The sequence below is a fragment of the Aphelocoma coerulescens genome, unplaced genomic scaffold (genome assembly GCF_041296385.1).
Source record: "Aphelocoma coerulescens isolate FSJ_1873_10779 unplaced genomic scaffold, UR_Acoe_1.0 HiC_scaffold_86, whole genome shotgun sequence".
In the NCBI taxonomy this organism is placed as follows: Eukaryota; Metazoa; Chordata; class Aves; order Passeriformes; family Corvidae; genus Aphelocoma; species Aphelocoma coerulescens.
In genome coordinates, this window is record NW_027184070.1 from 484,053 (window position 1) to 500,374 (window position 16,322).

A 16,322-nucleotide genomic window follows, 5' to 3' on the forward strand; every position below is an offset into this window, starting at 1 on the left:
AGGAGGGCCCTGGTTGTGCTGTGATTGCTCAGTTCTTTGGCAGTGCCCCGCCCATGTGGCTGGAGAAGAAAGAGCTCTGAAACTTCTCTCAAGAATCGCTCCCTGTTTCTTTGCACGGGCCTCGCTGTCTATGGATGTTTCAGGAGACCCCACCGAAACACAGAAGGACTCTCAAATTATCCCAGCTTTCTCTGCACAGCGAGAGGTTTTAATATTTAGCATTGTTATCCTTTTCCTGTGTGTTTGTTAAAAAAATAGTTTTTATCTCTTTCACTTTCTTCCCAGGAAAGTTCTTTTTTCCAAAAACCTGGTGGGGGAGGGCTGGGTGTAACCTGCCTTCTATCAGAGGATATTTTCCTCCAAATTTGTCCAAACCGGCACAGCCTGTCCTTTCCTGGGTCTCTGTTGCAGATGGAAGCTGCTGGTGCCATTGTCAGCTTGAAGCCCTCTTTTGATGCAAGCAGATGTTGCCAGGTGTGTTCAGCAGCTGTTGCTCAATGCTTATGCCAAGCTATTGTGTTCCTCATGGAACCAAGGAGCCATTGTGACACTGCAGGGGCTGATGGCATCAAGGAGGCAATTGTGACAGTACAGAACCTCCTAGAAACAAGGCTCCATTGTGACACCGTGGGGAATCATGGAATCAAGGAGCCCATTGTGACACGGCTGCATGGAACCAATGGTCCATGGTTACACGGCGGATTCAAGAAGAGCACGGTGACACCACGCAACATCACGGAACCATAGGTCCATTGTGACACAGCGGGGCCTCATGGAAACAAGGGGACCATTGTGGCAAAGCAGGGCCTAATGGAAGCATGGAGGGCATTGTGACACTAAGGAAACTCCTGGAACCAAGATGACCACTGGCACATAATGGAACCTCATGGAAGCAAGCCTCCACGATGACTTTGGAGGGCCTCAGGGACCACAGGACCCATTGTGACACAGCAGGACCTGGTGGAACCAAGGAGCCTTTGTGATACTCCACATCCACATGGAAGCCAGGGTGCACTGAGACACAGCGGGGCCTTGTTGGAACCAAAGACACCTCTGCAAAAAGCAGGCTAGCTCATAGAAGCAAGGAGTCCATTGTTACAACATCAAAGCTATGGAAGCAAGGGACCATTGTGACACTGCGGGGCCTCATGGAACCAATTGTCCATGATGACAGTGCGGATCAAAAGAGACCATGGTGACACTGCGGAACCTGATGGAACCAAGGAGCCATTGTGACACAGTGGGGCCTCATGGAATCAAGGAGACCATTGTGACCCAGGTGTTGCATGTGAAGGCAAGGAGCCATTGTGACACTTTGGGCTTCTTCCCTTGAGCTCTGCAGCTGGCTGTCCCAGCCCAGCGCACCATGTGCCACCTGCTCTCCTCAGGGCTCTGCCTGCACACAGCCCCAGGAGAAGTTTTCCTGTTTGCAAGGAAAGAATGGAAAAGCCGGAGCAGGTTTCCTAAACAACAAACCCTACTCAGGAGCCACATGCTCAGTACAGGCTGCCTGGAACGATGTCCCCTTTCTACAAGGGTCAGTGTGAGCAGGAATGAATGATCTCTGGGAGCAGAATTCTCGGAGTCTTTCCACTGAATTCTCTGTCCCTGTGTCTTGGGGTGACTTTATTGTGTGTATCCCCTATTGCTGCTCTATGCCCAGAAGTGAACTTTGTGCATTTCTGTGCCTTTCAACTGAGCCTGAGAGGGGGGAGAGGAAAAAAAACCGGACAAACTTCTCAGAGCGTTTGTTCAAGGACACACATACACACTCCTCTGCATCCTGCTTGCAGCAAGAGCAGAGGGAAGCAACTTTGTTTCTTTTTAGCCAGTTTTCAGCTCCTTTTCTCTGGGGGGAGATGGAGAGTTGAACTTTGTTTTCCTGGGACTTCGGGGGTTTTTTTTCCCTTCTTCTCTTCTTGACTCTTTCAACATCAGAGCACATTGGGAGAATTTTCTCCCGAGGTGGGGGCCCTGAATGTGGGCCCATGAGCCAGCTGCAAGGAGGAGGAGAGAGACTGCACCTACGGAAGTGTTGGGGTTCCTCCCCCCTGCCATGAGGTCATGGGAGAGGGGACCCTGGGGTAGAGGCATGGCCTGGGCACGGGGGTCTCCCTGCTCCCTGCTCACATGTGCCCTAATCCTGTTCAGCACTGCTTATTTTGTGTTGCCCTGTGCGAGGAGGGCCCTGGTTGTGCTGTGATTGCTCAGTTCTTTGGCAGTGCCCCGCCCATGTGGCTGGAGAAGAAAGAGCTCTGAAACTTCTCTCAAGAATCGCTCCCTGTTTCTTTGCACGGGCCTCGCTGTCTATGGATGTTTCAGGAGACCCCACCGAAACACAGAAGGACTCTCAAATTATCCCAGCTTTCTCTGCACAGCGAGAGGTTTTAATATTTAGCATTGTTATCCTTTTCCTGTGTGTTTGTTAAAAAAATAGTTTTTATCTCTTTCACTTTCTTCCCAGGAAAGTTCTTTTTTCCAAAAACCTGGTGGGGGAGGGCTGGGTGTAACCTGCCTTCTATCAGAGGATATTTTCCTCCAAATTTGTCCAAACCGGCACAGCCTGTCCTTTCCTGGGTCTCTGTTGCAGATGGAAGCTGCTGGTGCCATTGTCAGCTTGAAGCCCTCTTTTGATGCAAGCAGATGTTGCCAGGTGTGTTCAGCAGCTGTTGCTCAATGCTTATGCCAAGCTATTGTGTTCCTCATGGAACCAAGGAGCCATTGTGACACTGCAGGGGCTGATGGCATCAAGGAGGCAATTGTGACAGTACAGAACCTCCTAGAAACAAGGCTCCATTGTGACACCGTGGGGAATCATGGAATCAAGGAGCCCATTGTGACACGGCTGCATGGAACCAATGGTCCATGGTTACACGGCGGATTCAAGAAAAGCACGGTGACACCACGCAACATCACGGAACCATAGGTCCATTGTGACACAGCGGGGCCTCATGGAAACAAGGGGACCATTGTGGCAAAGCAGGGCCTAATGGAAGCATGGAGGGCATTGTGACACTAAGGAAACTCCTGGAACCAAGATGACCACTGGCACATAATGGAACCTCATGGAAGCAAGCCTCCACGATGACTTTGGAGGGCCTCAGGGACCACAGGACCCATTGTGACACAGCAGGACCTGGTGGAACCAAGGAGCCTTTGTGATACTCCACATCCACATGGAAGCCAGGGTGCACTGAGACACAGCGGGGCCTTGTTGGAACCAAAGACACCTCTGCAAAAAGCAGGCTAGCTCATAGAAGCAAGGAGTCCATTGTTACAACATCAAAGCTATGGAAGCAAGGGACCATTGTGACACTGCGGGGCCTCATGGAACCAATTGTCCATGATGACAGTGCGGATCAAAAGAGACCATGGTGACACTGCGGAACCTGATGGAACCAAGGAGCCATTGTGACACAGTGGGGCCTCATGGAATCAAGGAGACCATTGTGACCCAGGTGTTGCATGTGAAGGCAAGGAGCCATTGTGACACTTTGGGCTTCTTCCCTTGAGCTCTGCAGCTGGCTGTCCCAGCCCAGCGCACCATGTGCCACCTGCTCTCCTCAGGGCTCTGCCTGCACACAGCCCCAGGAGAAGTTTTCCTGTTTGCAAGGAAAGAATGGAAAAGCCGGAGCAGGTTTCCTAAACAACAAACCCTACTCAGGAGCCACATGCTCAGTACAGGCTGCCTGGAACGATGTCCCCTTTCTACAAGGGTCAGTGTGAGCAGGAATGAATGATCTCTGGGAGCAGAATTCTCGGAGTCTTTCCACTGAATTCTCTGTCCCTGTGTCTTGGGGTGACTTTATTGTGTGTATCCCCTATTGCTGCTCTATGCCCAGAAGTGAACTTTGTGCATTTCTGTGCCTTTCAACTGAGCCTGAGAGGGGGGAGAGGAAAAAAAACCGGACAAACTTCTCAGAGCGTTTGTTCAAGGACACACATACACACTCCTCTGCATCCTGCTTGCAGCAAGAGTGGAGGAAGCAACCTTGTTTCTTTTTAGCCAGTTTTCAGCTCTTTTTCTCTGGGGGGAGATGGAGAGTTGAACTTTGTTTTCCTGGGACTTTGGGGGTTTTTTTCCCTTCTCCTCTTCTTGACTCTTTCAACATCAGAGCACATTGGGAGAATTTTCTCCCGAGGTTGGGGCCCTGAATGTGGGCCCATGAGCCAGCTGCAAGGAGGAGGAGAGAGACTACACCTACGGAAGTGTTGGGGTTCCTCCCCCCTGCCATGAGGTCATGGGAGAGGGGACCCTGGGGTAGAGGCATGGCCTGGGCACGGGGGGTCTCCCTGCTCCCTGCTCACATGTGCCCTAATCCTGTTCAGCACTGCTTATTTTGTGTTGCCCTGTGCGAGGAGGGCCCTGGTTGTGCTGTGATTGCTCAGTTCTTTGGCAGTGCCCCGCCCATGTGGCTGGAGAAGAAAGAGCTCTGAAACTTCTCTCAAGAATCGCTCCCTGTTTCTTTGCACGGGCCTCGCTGTCTATGGATGTTTCAGGAGACCCCACCGAAACACAGAAGGACTCTCAAATTATCCCAGCTTTCTCTGCACAGCGAGAGGTTTTAATATTTAGCATTGTTATCCTTTTCCTGTGTGTTTGTTAAAAAAATAGTTTTTATCTCTTTCACTTTCTTCCCAGGAAAGTTCTTTTTTCCAAAAACCTGGTGGGGGAGGGCTGGGTGTAACCTGCCTTCTATCAGAGGATATTTTCCTCCACATTTGTCCAAACCGGCACAGCCTGTCCTTTCCTGGGTCTCTGTTGCAGATGGAAGCTGCTGGTGCCATTGTCAGCTTGAAGCCCTCTTTTGATGCAAGCAGATGTTGCCAGGTGTGTTCAGCAGCTGTTGCTCAATGCTTATGCCAAGCTATTGTGTTCCTCATGGAACCAAGGAGCCATTGTGACACTGCAGGGGCTGATGGCATCAATGAGGCAATTGTGACAGTAAAGAACCTCCTAGAAACAAGGCTCCATTGTGACACCGTGGGGAATCATGGAATCAAGGAGCCCATTGTGACACGGCTGCACGGAACCAATGGTCCATGGTTACACGGCGGATTCAAGAAGAGCACAGTGACACCACGCAACATCACGGAACCATAGGTCCATTGTGACACAGCGGGGCCTCATGGAAACAAGGGGACCATTGTGGCAAAGCAGGGCCTAATGGAAGCATGGAGAGCATTGTGACACTAAGGAAACTCCTGGAACCAAGATGACCACTGGCACATAATGGAACCTCATGGAAGCAAGCATCCATGATGACTTTGGAGGGCCTCAGGGACCACAGGACCCATTGTGACACAGCAGGACCTGGTGGAACCAAGGAGCCTTTGTGATACTCCACATCCACATGGAAGCCAGGGTGCACTGAGACACAGCGGGGCCTTGTTGGAACCAAAGACACCTCTGCAAAAAGCAGGCTAGCTCATAGAAGCAAGGAGTCCATTGTTACAACGTAAAAGCTATGGAACCAAGGGACCATTGTGACACTGCGGGGCCTCATGGAACCAATTGTCCATGATGACAGTGCGGATCAAAGGAGACCATGGTGACACTGCGGAACCTGATGGAACCAAGGAGCCATTGTGACACAGTGGGGCCTCATGGAATCAAGGAGACCATTGTGACCCAGGTGTTGCATGGGAAGGCAAGGAGCCATTGTGACACTTTGGGCTTCTTCCCTTGAGCTCTGCAGCTGGCTGTCCCAGCCCAGCGCACCATGTGCCACCTGCTCTCCTCAGGGCTCTGCCTGCACACAGCCCCAGGAGAAGTTTTCCTGTTTGCAAGGAAAGAATGGAAAAGCCGGAGCAGGTTTCCTAAACAACAAACCCCACTCAGGAGCCACATGCTCAGTACAGGCTGCCTGGAACGATGTCCCCTTTCTACAAGGGTCAGTGTGAGCAGGAATGAATGATCTCTGGGAGCAGAATTCTCGGAGTCTTTCCACTGAATTCTCTGTCCCTGTGTCTTGGGGTGACTTTATCGTGTGTATCCCCTATCGCTGCTCTATGCCCAGAAGTGAACTTTGTGCGTTTCTGTGCCTTTCAACTGAGCCTGAGAGGGGGGAGAGGAAAAAAAAAACCGGACAAACTTCTCAGAGCGTTTGTTCAAGGACACACATACACACTCCTCTGCATCCTGCTTGCAGCAAGAGCAGAGGAAGCAACTTTGTTTCTTTTTAGCCAGTTTTCAGCTCCTTTTCTCTGGGGGGAGATGGAGAGTTGAACTTTGTTTTCCTGGGACTTCGGGGGTTTTTTTTCCCTTCTTCTCTTCTTGACTCTTTCAACATCAGAGCACATTGGGAGAATTTTCTCCCGAGGTGGGGGCCCTGAATGTGGGCCCATGAGCCAGCTGCAAGGAGGAGGAGAGAGACTACACCTACGGAAGTGTTGGGGTTCCTCCCCCCTGCCATGAGGTCATGGGAGAGGGGACCCTGGGGTAGAGGCATGGCCTGGGCACGGGGGTCTCCCTGCTCCCTGCTCACATGTGCCCTAACCCTGTTCAGCACTGCTTATTTTGTGTTGCCTTGTGCGAGGAGGGCCCTGGTTGTGCTGTGATTGCTCAGTTCTTTGGCAGTGCCCCGCCCATGTGGCTGGAGAAGAAAGAGCTCTGAAACTTCTCTCAAGAATCGCTCCCTGTTTCTTTGCACGGGCCTCGCTGTCTATGGATGTTTCAGGAGACCCCACCGAAACACGGAAGGACTCTCAAATTATCCCAGCTTTCTCTGCACAGCGAGAGCTTTTAATATTTAGCATTGCTATCCTTTTCCTGTGTGTTTGTTAAAAAAATAGTTTTTATCTCTTTCACTTTCTTCCCAGGAAAGTTCTTTTTTCCAAAAACCTGGTGGGGGAGGGCTGGGTGTAACCTGCCTTCTATCAGAGGATATTTTCCTCCAAATTTGTCCAAACCGGCACAGCCTGTCCTTTCCTGGGTCTCTGTTGCAGATGGAAGCTGCTGGTGCCATTGTCAGCTTGAAGCCCTCTTTTGATGCAAGCAGATGTTGCCAGGTGTGTTCAGCAGCTGTTGCTCAATGCTTATGCCAAGCTATTGTGTTCCTCATGGAACCAAGGAGCCATTGTGACACTGCAGGGGCTGATGGCATCAAGGAGGCAATTGTGACAGTACAGAACCTCCTAGAAACAAGGCTCCATTGTGACACCGTGGGGAATCATGGAATCAAGGAGCCCATTGTGACACAGCCAGGCCGCATGGAACCAATGGTCCATGGTTACACTGCGGATTCAAGAAGAGCACGGTGACACCACGCAACATCATGGAACCATAGGTCCATTGTGACACAGCGGGGCCTCATGGAAACAAGGGGACCATTGTGGCAAAGCAGGGCCTAATGGAAGCATGGAGAGCATTGTGACACTAAGGAAACTCCTGGAACCAAGATGACCACTGGCACATAATGGAACCTCATGGAAGCAAGCCTCCACGATGGTTTTGGAGGGCCTCAGGGACCACAGGACCCATTGTGACACAGCAGGACCTGGTGGAACCAAGGAGCCTTTGTGATACTCCAGATCCACATGGAAGCCAGGGTGCACTGAGACACAGCGGGGCCTTGTTGGAACCAAAGACACCTCTGCAAAAAGCAGGCTAGCTCATAGAAGCAAGGAGTCCTTTGTTACAACATCAAACCTATGGAAGCAAGGGACCATTGTGACACTGCGGGGCCTCATGGAACCAATTGTCCATGATGACAGTGCGGATCAAAAGAGACCATGGTGACACTGCGGAACCTGATGGAACCAAGGAGCCATTGTGACACAGTGGGGCCTCATGGAATCAAGGAGACCATTGTGACCCAGGTGTTGCATGGGAAGGCAAGGAGCCATTGTGACACTTTGGGCTTCTTCCCTTGAGCTCTGCAGCTGGCTGTCCCAGCCCAGCGCACCATGTGCCACCTGCTCTCCTCAGGGCTCTGCCTGCACACAGCCCCAGGAGAAGTTTTCCTGTTTGCAAGGAAAGAATGGAAAAGCCGGAGCAGGTTTCCTAAACAACAAACCCCACTCAGGAGCCACATGCTCAGTACAGGCTGCCTGGAACGATGTCCCCTTTCTACAAGGGTCAGTGTGAGCAGGAATGAATGATCTCTGGGAGCAGAATTCTCGGAGTCTTTCCACTGAATTCTCTGTCCCTGTGTCTTGGGGTGACTTTATTGTGTGTATCCCCTATTGCTGCTCTATGCCCAGAAGTGAACTTTGTGCATTTCTGTGCCTTTCAACTGAGCCTGAGAGGGGGGAGAGGAAAAAAAACCGGACAAACTTCTCAGAGCGTTTGTTCAAGGACACACATACACACTCCTCTGCATCCTGCTTGCAGCAAGAGTGGAGGAAGCAACCTTGTTTCTTTTTAGCCAGTTTTCAGCTCTTTTTCTCTGGGGGGAGATGGAGAGTTGAACTTTGTTTTCCTGGGACTTTGGGGGTTTTTTTCCCTTCTCCTCTTCTTGACTCTTTCAACATCAGAGCACATTGGGAGAATTTTCTCCCGAGGTTGGGGCCCTGAATGTGGGCCCATGAGCCAGCTGCAAGGAGGAGGAGAGAGACTACACCTACGGAAGTGTTGGGGTTCCTCCCCCCTGCCATGAGGTCATGGGAGAGGGGACCCTGGGGTAGAGGCATGGCCTGGGCACGGGGGGTCTCCCTGCTCCCTGCTCACATGTGCCCTAACCCTGTTCAGCACTGCTTATTTTGTGTTGCCCTGTGCGAGGAGGGCCCTGGTTGTGCCGTGATTGCTCAGTTCTTTGGCAGTGCCCCGCCCATGTGGCTGGAGAAGAAAGAGCTCTGAAACTTCTCTCAAGAATCGCTCCCTGTTTCTTTGCACGGGCCTCGCTGTCTATGGATGTTTCAGGAGACCCCACCGAAACACAGAAGGACTCTCAAATTATCCCAGCTTTCTCTGCACAGCGAGAGGTTTTAATATTTAGCATTGTTATCCTTTTCCTGTGTGTTTGTTAAAAAAATAGTTTTTATCTCTTTCACTTTCTTCCCAGGAAAGTTCTTTTTTCCAAAAACCTGGTGGGGGAGGGCTGGGTGTAACCTGCCTTCTATCAGAGGATATTTTCCTCCACATTTGTCCAAACCGGCACAGCCTGTCCTTTCCTGGGTCTCTGTTGCAGATGGAAGCTGCTGGTGCCATTGTCAGCTTGAAGCCCTCTTTTGATGCAAGCAGATGTTGCCAGGTGTGTTCAGCAGCTGTTGCTCAATGCTTATGCCAAGCTATTGTGTTCCTCATGGAACCAAGGAGCCATTGTGACACTGCAGGGGCTGATGGCATCAATGAGGCAATTGTGACAGTAAAGAACCTCCTAGAAACAAGGCTCCATTGTGACACCGTGGGGAATCATGGAATCAAGGAGCCCATTGTGACACGGCTGCACGGAACCAATGGTCCATGGTTACACGGCGGATTCAAGAAGAGCACGGTGACACCACGCAACATCACGGAACCATAGGTCCATTGTGACACAGCGGGGCCTCATGGAAACAAGGGGACCATTGTGGCAAAGCAGGGCCTAATGGAAGCATGGAGGGCATTGTGACACTAAGGAAACTCCTGGAACCAAGATGACCACTGGCACATAATGGAACCTCATGGAAGCAAGCCTCCACGATGACTTTGGAGGGCCTCAGGGACCACAGGACCCATTGTGACACAGCAGGACCTGGTGGAACCAAGGAGCCTTTGTGATACTCCAGATCCACATGGAAGCCAGGGTGCACTGAGACACAGCGGGGCCTTGTTGGAACCAAAGACACCTCTGCAAAAAGCAGGCTAGCTCATAGAAGCAAGGAGTCCATTGTTACAACATCAAAGCTATGGAAGCAAGGGACCATTGTGACACTGCGGGGCCTCATGGAACCAATTGTCCATGATGACAGTGCGGATCAAAAGAGACCATGGTGACACTGCGGAACCTGATGGAACCAAGGAGCCATTGTGACACAGTGGGGCCTCATGGAATCAAGGAGACCATTGTGACCCAGGTGTTGCATGTGAAGGCAAGGAGCCATTGTGACACTTTGGGCTTCTTCCCTTGAGCTCTGCAGCTGGCTGTCCCAGCCCAGCGCACCATGTGCCACCTGCTCTCCTCAGGGCTCTGCCTGCACACAGCCCCAGGAGAAGTTTTCCTGTTTGCAAGGAAAGAATGGAAAAGCCGGAGCAGGTTTCCTAAACAACAAACCCCACTCAGGAGCCACATGCTCAGTACAGGCTGCCTGGAACGATGTCCCCTTTCTACAAGGGTCAGTGTGAGCAGGAATGAATGATCTCTGGGAGCAGAATTCTCGGAGTCTTTCCACTGAATTCTCTGTCCCTGTGTCTTGGGGTGACTTTATTGTGTGTATCCCCTATTGCTGCTCTATGCCCAGAAGTGAACTTTGTGCATTTCTGTGCCTTTCAACTGAGCCTGAGAGGGGGGAGAGGAAAAAAAACCGGACAAACTTCTCAGAGCGTTTGTTCAAGGACACACATACACACTCCTCTGCATCCTGCTTGCAGCAAGAGTGGAGGAAGCAACCTTGTTTCTTTTTAGCCAGTTTTCAGCTCCTTTTCTCTGGGGGGAGATGGAGAGTTGAACTTTGTTTTCCTGGGACTTTGGGGGTTTTTTTCCCTTCTCCTCTTCTTGACTCTTTCAACATCAGAGCACATTGGGAGAATTTTCTCCCGAGGTTGGGGCCCTGAATGTGGGCCCATGAGCCAGCTGCAAGGAGGAGGAGAGAGACTACACCTACGGAAGTGTTGGGGTTCCTCCCCCCTGCCATGAGGTCATGGGAGAGGGGACCCTGGGGTAGAGGCATGGCCTGGGCACGGGGGGTCTCCCTGCTCCCTGCTCACATGTGCCCTAATCCTGTTCAGCACTGCTTATTTTGTGTTGCCCTGTGCGAGGAGGGCCCTGGTTGTGCTGTGATTGCTCAGTTCTTTGGCAGTGCCCCGCCCATGTGGCTGGAGAAGAAAGAGCTCTGAAACTTCTCTCAAGAATCGCTCCCTGTTTCTTTGCACGGGCCTCGCTGTCTATGGATGTTTCAGGAGACCCCACCGAAACACAGAAGGACTCTCAAATTATCCCAGCTTTCTCTGCACAGCGAGAGGTTTTAATATTTAGCATTGTTATCCTTTTCCTGTGTGTTTGTTAAAAAAATAGTTTTTATCTCTTTCACTTTCTTCCCAGGAAAGTTCTTTTTTCCAAAAACCTGGTGGGGGAGGGCTGGGTGTAACCTGCCTTCTATCAGAGGATATTTTCCTCCACATTTGTCCAAACCGGCACAGCCTGTCCTTTCCTGGGTCTCTGTTGCAGATGGAAGCTGCTGGTGCCATTGTCAGCTTGAAGCACTCTTTTGATGCAAGCAGATGTTGCCAGGTGTGTTCAGCAGCTGTTGCTCAATGCTTATGCCAAGCTATTGTGTTCCTCATGGAACCAAGGAGCCATTGTGACACTGCAGGGGCTGATGGCATCAATGAGGCAATTGTGACAGTAAAGAACCTCCTAGAAACAAGGCTCCATTGTGACACCGTGGGGAATCATGGAATCAAGGAGCCCATTGTGACACGGCTGCACGGAACCAATGGTCCATGGTTACACGGCGGATTCAAGAAGAGCACAGTGACACCACGCAACATCACGGAACCATAGGTCCATTGTGACACAGCGGGGCCTCATGGAAACAAGGGGACCATTGTGGCAAAGCAGGGCCTAATGGAAGCATGGAGAGCATTGTGACACTAAGGAAACTCCTGGAACCAAGATGACCACTGGCACATAATGGAACCTCATGGAAGCAAGCATCCATGATGACTTTGGAGGGCCTCAGGGACCACAGGACCCATTGTGACACAGCAGGACCTGGTGGAACCAAGGAGCCTTTGTGATACTCCAGATCCACATGGAAGCCAGGGTGCACTGAGACACAGCGGGGCCTTGTTGGAACCAAAGACACCTCTGCAAAAAGCAGGCTAGCTCATAGAAGCAAGGAGTCCATTGTTACAACGTAAAAGCTATGGAAGCAAGGGACCATTGTGACACTGCGGGGCCTCATGGAACCAATTGTCCATGATGACAGTGCGGATCAAAGGAGACCATGGTGACACTGCGGAACCTGATGGAACCAAGGAGCCATTGTGACACAGTGGGGCCTCATGGAATCAAGGAGACCATTGTGACCCAGGTGTTGCATGGGAAGGCAAGGAGCCATTGTGACACTTTGGGCTTCTTCCCTTGAGCTCTGCAGCTGGCTGTCCCAGCCCAGCGCACCATGTGCCACCTGCTCTCCTCAGGGCTCTGCCTGCACACAGCCCCAGGAGAAGTTTTCCTGTTTGCAAGGAAAGAATGGAAAAGCCGGAGCAGGTTTCCTAAACAACAAACCCCACTCAGGAGCCACATGCTCAGTACAGGCTGCCTGGAACGATGTCCCCTTTCTACAAGGGTCAGTGTGAGCAGGAATGAATGATCTCTGGGAGCAGAATTCTCGGAGTCTTTCCACTGAATTCTCTGTCCCTGTGTCTTGGGGTGACTTTATCGTGTGTATCCCCTATCGCTGCTCTATGCCCAGAAGTGAACTTTGTGCGTTTCTGTGCCTTTCAACTGAGCCTGAGAGGGGGGAGAGGAAAAAAAAAACCGGACAAACTTCTCAGAGCGTTTGTTCAAGGACACACATACACACTCCTCTGCATCCTGCTTGCAGCAAGAGCAGAGGAAGCAACTTTGTTTCTTTTTAGCCAGTTTTCAGCTCCTTTTCTCTGGGGGGAGATGGAGAGTTGAACTTTGTTTTCCTGGGACTTCGGGGGTTTTTTTTCCCTTCTTCTCTTCTTGACTCTTTCAACATCAGAGCACATTGGGAGAATTTTGTCCCGAGGTGGGGGCCCTGAATGTGGGCCCATGAGCCAGCTGCAAGGAGGAGGAGAGAGACTGCACCTACGGAAGTGTTGGGGTTCCTCCCCCCTGCCATGAGGTCATGGGAGAGGGGACCCTGGGGTAGAGGCATGGCCTGGGCACGGGGGTCTCCCTGCTCCCTGCTCACATGTGCCCTAACCCTGTTCAGCACTGCTTATTTTGTGTTGCCCTGTGTGAGGAGGGCCCTGGTTGTGCTGTGATTGCTCAGTTCTTTGGCAGTGCCCCGCCCATGTGGCTGGAGAAGAAAGAGCTCTGAAACTTCTCTCAAGAATCGCTCCCTGTTTCTTTGCACGGGCCTCGCTGTCTATGGATGTTTCAGGAGACCCCACCGAAACACGGAAGGACTCTCAAATTATCCCAGCTTTCTCTGCACAGCGAGAGCTTTTAATATTTAGCATTGCTATCCTTTTCCTGTGTGTTTGTTAAAAAAATAGTTTTTATCTCTTTCACTTTCTTCCCAGGAAAGTTCTTTTTTCCAAAAACCTGGTGGGGGAGGGCTGGGTGTAACCTGCCTTCTATCAGAGGATATTTTCCTCCAAATTTGTCCAAACCGGCACAGCCTGTCCTTTCCTGGGTCTCTGTTGCAGATGGAAGCTGCTGGTGCCATTGTCAGCTTGAAGCCCTCTTTTGATGCAAGCAGATGTTGCCAGGTGTGTTCAGCAGCTGTTGCTCAATGCTTATGCCAAGCTATTGTGTTCCTCATGGAACCAAGGAGCCATTGTGACACTGCAGGGGCTGATGGCATCAAGGAGGCAATTGTGACAGTACAGAACCTCCTAGAAACAAGGCTCCATTGTGACACCGTGGGGAATCATGGAATCAAGGAGCCCATTGTGACACAGCCAGGCCGCATGGAACCAATGGTCCATGGTTACACTGCGGATTCAAGAAGAGCACGGTGACACCACGCAACATCATGGAACCATAGGTCCATTGTGACACAGCGGGGCCTCATGGAAACAAGGGGACCATTGTGGCAAAGCAGGGCCTAATGGAAGCATGGAGAGCATTGTGACACTAAGGAAACTCCTGGAACCAAGATGACCACTGGCACATAATGGAACCTCATGGAAGCAAGCCTCCACGATGGTTTTGGAGGGCCTCAGGGACCACAGGACCCATTGTGACACAGCAGGACCTGGTGGAACCAAGGAGCCTTTGTGATACTCCAGATCCACATGGAAGCCAGGGTGCACTGAGACACAGCGGGGCCTTGTTGGAACCAAAGACACCTCTGCAAAAAGCAGGCTAGCTCATAGAAGCAAGGAGTCCTTTGTTACAACATCAAACCTATGGAAGCAAGGGACCATTGTGACACTGCGGGGCCTCATGGAACCAATTGTCCATGATGACAGTGCGGATCAAAAGAGACCATGGTGACACTGCGGAACCTGATGGAACCAAGGAGCCATTGTGACACAGTGGGGCCTCATGGAATCAAGGAGACCATTGTGACCCAGGTGTTGCATGGGAAGGCAAGGAGCCATTGTGACACTTTGGGCTTCTTCCCTTGAGCTCTGCAGCTGGCTGTCCCAGCCCAGCGCACCATGTGCCACCTGCTCTCCTCAGGGCTCTGCCTGCACACAGCCCCAGGAGAAGTTTTCCTGTTTGCAAGGAAAGAATGGAAAAGCCGGAGCAGGTTTCCTAAACAACAAACCCCACTCAGGAGCCACATGCTCAGTACAGGCTGCCTGGAACGATGTCCCCTTTCTACAAGGGTCAGTGTGAGCAGGAATGATCTCTGGGAGCAGAATTCTCGGAGTCTTTCCACTGAATTCTCTGTCCCTGTGTCTTGGGGTGACTTTATCATGTGTATCCCCTATTGCTGCTCTATGCCCAGAAGTGAACTTTGTGCATTTCTGTGCCTTTCAACTGAGCCTGAGAGGGGGGAGAGGAAAAAAAACCGGACAAACTTCTCAGAGCGTTTGTTCAAGGACACACATACACACTCCTCTGCATCCTGCTTGCAGCAAGAGCAGAGGGAAGCAACTTTGTTTCTTTTTAGCCAATTTTCAGCTCCTTTTCTCTGGGGGGAGATGGAGAGTTGAACTTTGTTTTCCTGGGACTTCGGGGGTTTTTTTTCCCTTCTTCTCTTCTTGACTCTTTCAACATCAGAGCACATTGGGAGAATTTTCTCCCGAGGTGGGGGCCCTGAATGTGGGCCCATGAGCCAGCTGCAAGGAGGAGGAGAGAGACTGCACCTACGGAAGTGTTGGGGTTCCTCCCCCCTGCCATGAGGTCATGGGAGAGGGGACCCTGGGGTAGAGGCATGGCCTGGGCACGGGGGTCTCCCTGCTCCCTGCTCACATGTGCCCTAATCCTGTTCAGCACTGCTTATTTTGTGTTGCCCTGTGCGAGGAGGGCCCTGGTTGTGCTGTGATTGCTCAGTTCTTTGGCAGTGCCCCGCCCATGTGGCTGGAGAAGAAAGAGCTCTGAAACTTCTCTCAAGAATCGCTCCCTGTTTCTTTGCACGGGCCTCGCTGTCTATGGATGTTTCAGGAGACCCCACCGAAACACAGAAGGACTCTCAAATTATCCCAGCTTTCTCTGCACAGCGAGAGGTTTTAATATTTAGCATTGTTATCCTTTTCCTGTGTGTTTGTTAAAAAAATAGTTTTTATCTCTTTCACTTTCTTCCCAGGAAAGTTCTTTTTTCCAAAAACCTGGTGGGGGAGGGCTGGGTGTAACCTGCCTTCTATCAGAGGATATTTTCCTCCAAATTTGTCCAAACCGGCACAGCCTGTCCTTTCCTGGGTCTCTGTTGCAGATGGAAGCTGCTGGTGCCATTGTCAGCTTGAAGCCCTCTTTTGATGCAAGCAGATGTTGCCAGGTGTGTTCAGCAGCTGTTGCTCAATGCTTATGCCAAGCTATTGTGTTCCTCATGGAACCAAGGAGCCATTGTGACACTGCAGGGGCTGATGGCATCAAGGAGGCAATTGTGACAGTACAGAACCTCCTAGAAACAAGGCTCCATTGTGACACCGTGGGGAATCATGGAATCAAGGAGCCCATTGTGACACGGCTGCATGGAACCAATGGTCCATGGTTACACGGCGGATTCAAGAAGAGCACGGTGACACCACGCAACATCACGGAACCATAGGTCCATTGTGACACAGCGGGGCCTCATGGAAACAAGGGGACCATTGTGGCAAAGCAGGGCCTAATGGAAGCATGGAGGGCATTGTGACACTAAGGAAACTCCTGGAACCAAGATGACCACTGGCACATAATGGAACCTCATGGAAGCAAGCCTCCACGATGACTTTGGAGGGCCTCAGGGACCACAGGACCCATTGTGACACAGCAGGACCTGGTGGAACCAAGGAGCCTTTGTGATACTCCACATCCACATGGAAGCCAGGGTGCACTGAGACACAGCGGGGCCTTGTTGGAACCAAAGACACCTCTGCAAAAAGC